Raw genomic sequence first — 6405 nt, 5'->3', positions numbered from 1 at the left:
CCTCCTCTCTCCCCAGGAAGCAGAGGGGAGGGGCAGAGCCAGGCTTTCTTTTCATTTTTTCATTTTCAGCACAAAGGGCTTGAATGAGAACCAGCTGCCGAGACAGAGAATCCTATTGTGAAGGCGCCAGAGGCTGGGGCGAGCGGAAGAGGCAGCGTCCCGGTGCGGGGCTGGGTAAACAGAGGCCGGGCCTCTGCCAGCGAGCTCACGGCCTGCCGGCTGGGGGTCTCCCGCACCTCCTGCGCGGCCTCGGTCTCTGTGCCCTGCCCAGGCGTCAGTCTCCTCGTCTGCAGCCTGGGTGGAGGAAGGCTCTTGCCGCCCAGGCAGGAGGAGCGTGTTGTCACGGCTCTGCAGAGCCCGGCTCCGCCACCCGCTGGCCGTGGGACTGGGGTTAAGCCACTTTAACCTCCCTGTGCCTCAGTTTCCCCATCTGTGAAATGGAGACAATAATAGTTCTAACCTGCTGGGAAGATGAACCAAAACAACTCAGCCCAGAGCCTGGAGCACAGGAAATATTAATGATGCACATTGTTCTTATTATTATCTCCTGCACTGGGCCTGCTACAGCCCCTCCAAGGAAAACCTTCTTTCCCCTGAGTACTGAGTCGTCTCGACAATTCCATCACGTGTTTCCTGAGCGCCTAGCATGTGCCAGCCTTGAAGCCCACATTCCAGGAGAAGAAAGATGCTAAATGCAAGGCTGTGTGTGTAGGGCTTGGCGCATACTTGGTGCTCAGTGATGCTGTTCACCCACCCCTGGCCCTGTGGCTGCTCTGTGCTGGGTTCCTGCTGGGGTCTGAGGCACAGCCCTCCCAGTGGTCCCAGGCAGAGGGTCTGGATGGGGGAAGGAGATTGGCATGTGGAAGAGGCGACATCCTGCAGTAAAGGATGCCCAGGTGGCCTTGGGAGCGGGAAGAGGTCAGGGCGGGCTTCCTGGAGGAAGCAACTATGAATGAAATTAACATCTATTGAGCATTATTCTGTGCCAGGCACTGCTCTCTTCACAACAGCCCTCTGCAGAAGGTTTTCTTCTCACACACCCGTTCTATGGGCAGAGTCTGAGAACAGAGAGCTCGGGAGCCTGCCTGAAGTCACACAGCAAAGACGCGATGGAGCCACAATTGGAGCCCTGAATTCTGACTCAGTCACTGCCCTGCTCCCCACGCAGTGCTCTCCAGCCTCCGGGCCTTCTATGGGGCTGTTCCTTCTACCCAGACCGCCCGCTCACCGTCTCCTCCGGCAGGAATCGCCCCGATACAGCCTCCTCTGCAGCCCACTCCCCACTTCTCAGACCCCCCCAAGGCCTCAGTGCTTTATACATCAGGGTGGGGGGGAGGCGTCCCTGATACAGACTCCTGAGAGGCAGGGCTGGCCCGGTTCCCCCCAGGAACGAGGAAGGAGGGGAACGGGAAGTTCTGAGCCTGCCCCGCGCCCCCGCGCCTGGCTCACAGCAGCTCAGGAGGTCGGCTCTGGGGTCAGCCCTGTTTTCCAGAGGAGAAAACCCAGGCGAGGAGGGGAGGAGGCCTGCACAATTCTGCAGCCCGGCCCGCCTCACCCCTGCTCGCCGCAGGCATGAAGGGACCCAAAGCGACTCTGAGCCTCGGTTTACCCATCAGTGAAACGGAGCTGGCCGGGCCCTTCGGGGAGGAGGAGACGCAAACAGACTCGCTCACTGGGGCCGGCGGGCAGGAAGCCCTCCCGCAGGCTGGCCGTTACTATTACTGCCGTCATTATTGTAGCTCAGCGACCTGCCCTGTCAGACCCGCAACCCCCACACCTGCAGCTCTTCCTGTAATGAGACCGGCGCCCAGGCCTCAGCGAGGGGCCCGGATCGCCCGTTTAATTATAATCTCTGGGAAAGGAAAACAGCCCCCTGGGCGGCTGCGCCGCTGTGGCCGCAGCCCGTGGGGGTAACCTGACGCCCCTCGGCCGCCCGCCCCGCCTCTGTCGGAGTCCCGCCCAGGTACCACTCCTGTTTTTCCAACCCCAAACCGGGGCTGGCATGAACTCAATGCCCGGCATTGTCCTGGGACCAGGCCCCCCAGGGCCCCGGGCCGGCCTCATCCTTCCTCCAGCTGGGGATCCGGCCCCCAGGAGGCATCCCAGGGGAGATCAGAAACTGGCGGGCCCGCTGGGCGGCCTCCTGTGTGCTGGGTCCTCATCTTCTTGCGTGTCCCCTCCTCAGGCCTATCCAACTTCGGCGCCTGGAGCGGCTCGCGCTGTGCCCGTTCTCCAGATGGAGAGACCGAGGCCTGGGGAGTCGAGTCGTTGCCCAAGTTGATGCAGGTGGACTTGGCGGAGCCCAGGTCGGGCCGGATCAGGACCTTTCCCAGGAGGGGTTGGGCCCTTGGCCCTCACGGGACCCGGGCATCGGGGGACTTCTGGGGAGTTAGGCTCCCTGCTGGGGCTCCTCAGAGCAGAGATAGGAGGCCCGAACCCTGGGGCCAAGGGCGGCGTGGCTGCAGGCTCTGGTTCCCCCACAGCACTCGGGGGTCCAGTCCAGCCCTGGCCCTGCCCTGCTGCCCTCTGGGCCTTGCTCTTCTGAGCTGGAAGACGAGGCGGGGAGAGGATTCAGGTCGCCAGCTCTGCGAAATGCTTAGCAGGTAGTAAGCACTCGATGGACAGGCGATTAAAAGCCAGAGCTTGGAAATGGCAAAGGTTATTAGCAAGCACACAGCAGCTGGGAAAAGGGAACTAAGACAGCGTGAGACCCCCGCCATGTCACCCGTGACCCAGGGGCCAGAACTGAAAATAGAGCGGCTCGGGGCACTCGCCCGCCACCCCAGGGGGATGTAAATTGATGCACGTGCCCTCTTTTGCTCCCTCCAGATCCCCGCCTTCCCCACCCTGAGCTGTGCCTGGGAAGCTGACCTGTGTGGAGCTTTCCGTCAGTTCACTGAGTGGAGGTGCCGCCAGAGACGGGAGGGCAGACCAGGGACAGCTCCTCCCTGCTGCGTCCGGGGCTGGAGCCGTCCTTCGTCACCGGTCTCGGCTCCTGCCAGGGGCCTCCCCATGCACCCCCACCCTGCAAACATCAGCGGTCCACTGGGGCCAGCCCCGCTCTGCGTCTGTCCCCGTTGGTTCCCGTAACCCTGCCCACACCTTTGCAATGGGCTCTTTGAAGCTCTCCTCCAGCTACTCCGTTCGAAAGGGGTGTTTCCCGCCAGATCCTGACTGTTATCCCATCAGAAATAAACACGGCAAAATGTGAAATTTGACAAAGCCAGGTGATGGGGACCTGGGGCTCATGATACCATCTTCTGTGACGTCCTGGGTGGTTGAAATAGTTCCTGAAGAAATAAGGAGACAGTGGAGAGAGAGCAAGCTCAGCGGCTGGGAGGCCCAGCCCATCGGGCTCCTGGCTGAGGGCCCTGAGGTCAGTGGATGTCACAGGGTCCATCCCCCAGCCTTCGGCCACACTGGCCCACTTCTCTCTCCTCCTGGGCCCCTTCTCCCCTTTCCTGACTCAGTACCTCCCTGTAGGAAATGGGCAGCACGTGGGGGTCACTGCAGAGGGGCCCCAAGCAGGACCACTGCGCCCCCCACAAGGAAGGGCCTGGCCCCCACCCACAGCTCCCAGCCGGAGAACCAGCAGCCCGGAGGAAATCCAGCTCCAATGGGATGTCATGGATGGGGGGCGGGGCGGAGGGGTCTCCAGAGAACACTTACCCCTGGGAATTCCCGCCTCTCTTCCAACCTCAGTTTCTCCATTGGACCAGGCGCTGTCCAGCCCTTCTCGCAGAGATCAGTTTTGGATTTTTCTTGTTTGTTTGGGGGGATTTCTTTTCACATCTCCATCCACAGTGACTCAGACTGTCACTTGTCACACAGGCCCACGTGGAATTATTTTGTGCACTGTTTTGGTTTCGCATCTGGCCCTTCTTCGCTTTTCCTTCTCTCTCCCCACGTTGGCACTGAGAGTGGGTTCTTCCTTGTTGTCTGTCAGCGTGAAAATCCGACGCAGATGATGCCTGGATGAGGGGTTTCTTTATCTGTCATTCCTTTTACGAGCCAGCATCCCACGGGACAGCCTTCAGCGTCTGGCTTTCCCACTCGTCCTCGGGCGTTCACGACAGCGCTATTCCCGATCGCCCAAAGGTGAAAACAGCATCCATGTGCAGCAATGGGTCAGCGGATAAACGTAACGCGCGCCGGCCACACAATGGGGCGGTATTCGGCCATAACAAGGAACGAGGTCCCCACACCCACCACGTGCACCTCAAAGCAGTGCAGATGGAAAGAAGCCAGACACCAAAGGTCCTATGTCGTGTGACTCCGTTTACGCGAACAGTCCGGAGCAGACAAACCCGCAGAGACGAGGCTGAGCCGTGGCTGCCGGGGCTGGAGGAGGCGTGAGGACTGACGGGTTTAACGGGCGCCGGGCCCCTTTGGGGTGACGGAAATGTTCTGGAACGACGTGGAGGTAACAGTCGCACAACGCGGTGAATGTAACAAATGTCACTGAATTGTGCACTTTAAAATGGTTCACTAATTAATGATTAAAGTGATTTTATGTTTTGTGAATTTCATCTCAATTTTTGAAACTATAAAAGATAGGAATGTAGGGGCTGGCCCCGTGGCCGAGTGGTTAATTTCGCGCGCTCCGCTGCAGGCGGCCCAGTGTTTCGTTGGTTCGAATCCTGGGCGCGGACATGGCACTGCTCATCAGACCATGCTGAGGCCGCGTCCCACATGCCACAACTAGAAGGACCCACAATGAAGAATACACAACTATGTACCGGGGGGCGTTGGGGAGAAAAAGGAAAAATAAAATCTTTAAAAAAAAAAAAAAAAAGATAGGAATGTATATGTTCCTCCTCTTTTTTAAAATAAAAGTGGAACACCATATACGCAATATTTTACCTAGTTTTTTTGAGTTAAAAATAAACCCTAAGGAAAAAAATACCTGTGTGATTAAGAATGTTTAAAAACAGGCAAACAGAAAAGATTTTTCTCACACAGGGCACCAGAGAAAACTGTGAGCCGTTCTTTTTAACAGCTGTGTACTAGTCCATGGTGTGGACAGACAGAATGGAGTCACCTGCTTCCCCAAAATGAAGAATGATGAGTTTTTTTGCCTCTTTCTCTTCCTTTTCCTTTGGTCTCTACACACATGTAGGCTCTTGACGCGTGAGGCAAGAAGGATTGTATTTCGCCCTTGCTCCAATCCTGTTTTTTCTCCCATTTTTCAGATGAGAAAAGTGAGGCCCAGAAAGGAGAAAGCCGGGGAGGGACGGAGCCAGCGCTCCACGGCAGGCCTGTCCGGCCCGGACGCCCACAGCCCTGGGCCCCCCTTGCTGGGGATGCAGCAGGAAATGATGCTGACCGAGGGGCCTGCCGGGGGAGCTGGCGTCCTAGTGGGAAACAGACGAGAACAAGATGACAGTAACATGTGACCTGTTCCCAGGTGTCAAGGTTGTAGGGAGAAATCAAGGAGGAAAGGGGGAGGACGGGACGGGGGAGGTTAAATTTTAAATAGGGCCCTGGCGGGGGCGTTGCTGGGGAGGTAATGTTTGGGCAAAGACCTGTAGGAGGTGAGAGAGCGAGTCCTGTGGCTTTCATCCTCTCCAGGGAACAGTGTTCAGAGCAGAGGGAACAGCAAGTGCAAATGCCTGGAGGCAGGGAGCTGTGCAGAGCTGGGCATTGCTGGGGCATGAAGGGAAAGAAGCAAGGTCAGGCCACGGGGGGCTTGTGGCCCAACTGAGGTGGCCGGGCTTTATTCTGGGGCCAGTAGGGAGCCATGGGAGGGTTTGGAGCAAGGCACATTGGAGGTTAGACTTAGGTTTCCACAAACTCCCTTCAGCTTCTCCGGGTGGGGGAGGGGGGCAGGAGAGCGCCTCGCTGGCAGCTCAGACTGGGAGGGGTCGTCGTGGAGATGAAGGGAGGCTGTCTGGGGCTGGACGGCTGGTCCGGGGGGCGGAGGGAGGCCTTGCCCGCCTCCCCTCTACCTCTGCACCCTTGAATTTAGTCCCTTTGGAGGAAGCCAGCTCCCAACCTCCCCAGAGAAAGTGCCAAGAAGGGAAGGAGAACTTTGCTGACTCAACGGCTTGGGCCTCCCAACTTCCCTCGGGGGGGGAGCTAAGCCCGAGGGTGGGGGGCGCTGAGGGCAAATAAATAAAATAAATAAAGCAATTACAACCATGGTAAGCGAGAGACAGCAGTTAACAAGGTGACCTGACGTGTGGGGATGTCATCAGGGAGGGCTTCTTGGAGAAGGTGGTGTTTGAGCCAGAATCGGAATAAGAGGTAGGCGTTCAACTAGGCCAAGATAGAAGGAAGAGCATCTCAAACAGAGGGAACAGCACCTGCCAAGACCCTGAGGCCGGAGGAAGCCTGGCAGGTTCACATTTCTGAAGGGAGGCCTGGCTGGGCAGCAGGAGCCCTGTGTGCCGAGCCCAGGGCAGA

At 58.1% G+C, this 6405-nt stretch overlaps 1 long non-coding RNA gene across 1 annotated transcript; it reads right to left on the bottom strand.

The window, feature by feature from the left end:
* Window positions 1-1786: 1786 nt before the first annotated feature.
* On the bottom strand, window positions 1787-5424 carry LOC103542264 (uncharacterized). Its single transcript, XR_011531170.1, has 2 exons — window positions 3670-5424; window positions 1787-3290 (listed from the first exon to the last, which is right to left on the bottom strand). It is a non-coding gene; the product is annotated as an uncharacterized lncRNA (long non-coding RNA).
* Window positions 5425-6405: the final 981 nt, after the last annotated feature.

This window comes from Equus przewalskii, chromosome 21, assembly GCF_037783145.1.
Source record: "Equus przewalskii isolate Varuska chromosome 21, EquPr2, whole genome shotgun sequence".
In the NCBI taxonomy this organism is placed as follows: domain Eukaryota; kingdom Metazoa; phylum Chordata; class Mammalia; order Perissodactyla; family Equidae; genus Equus; species Equus przewalskii.
Note: the sequence above shows the minus strand (reverse complement) of the source record. Positions and strands in the feature narration are given on the sequence as shown.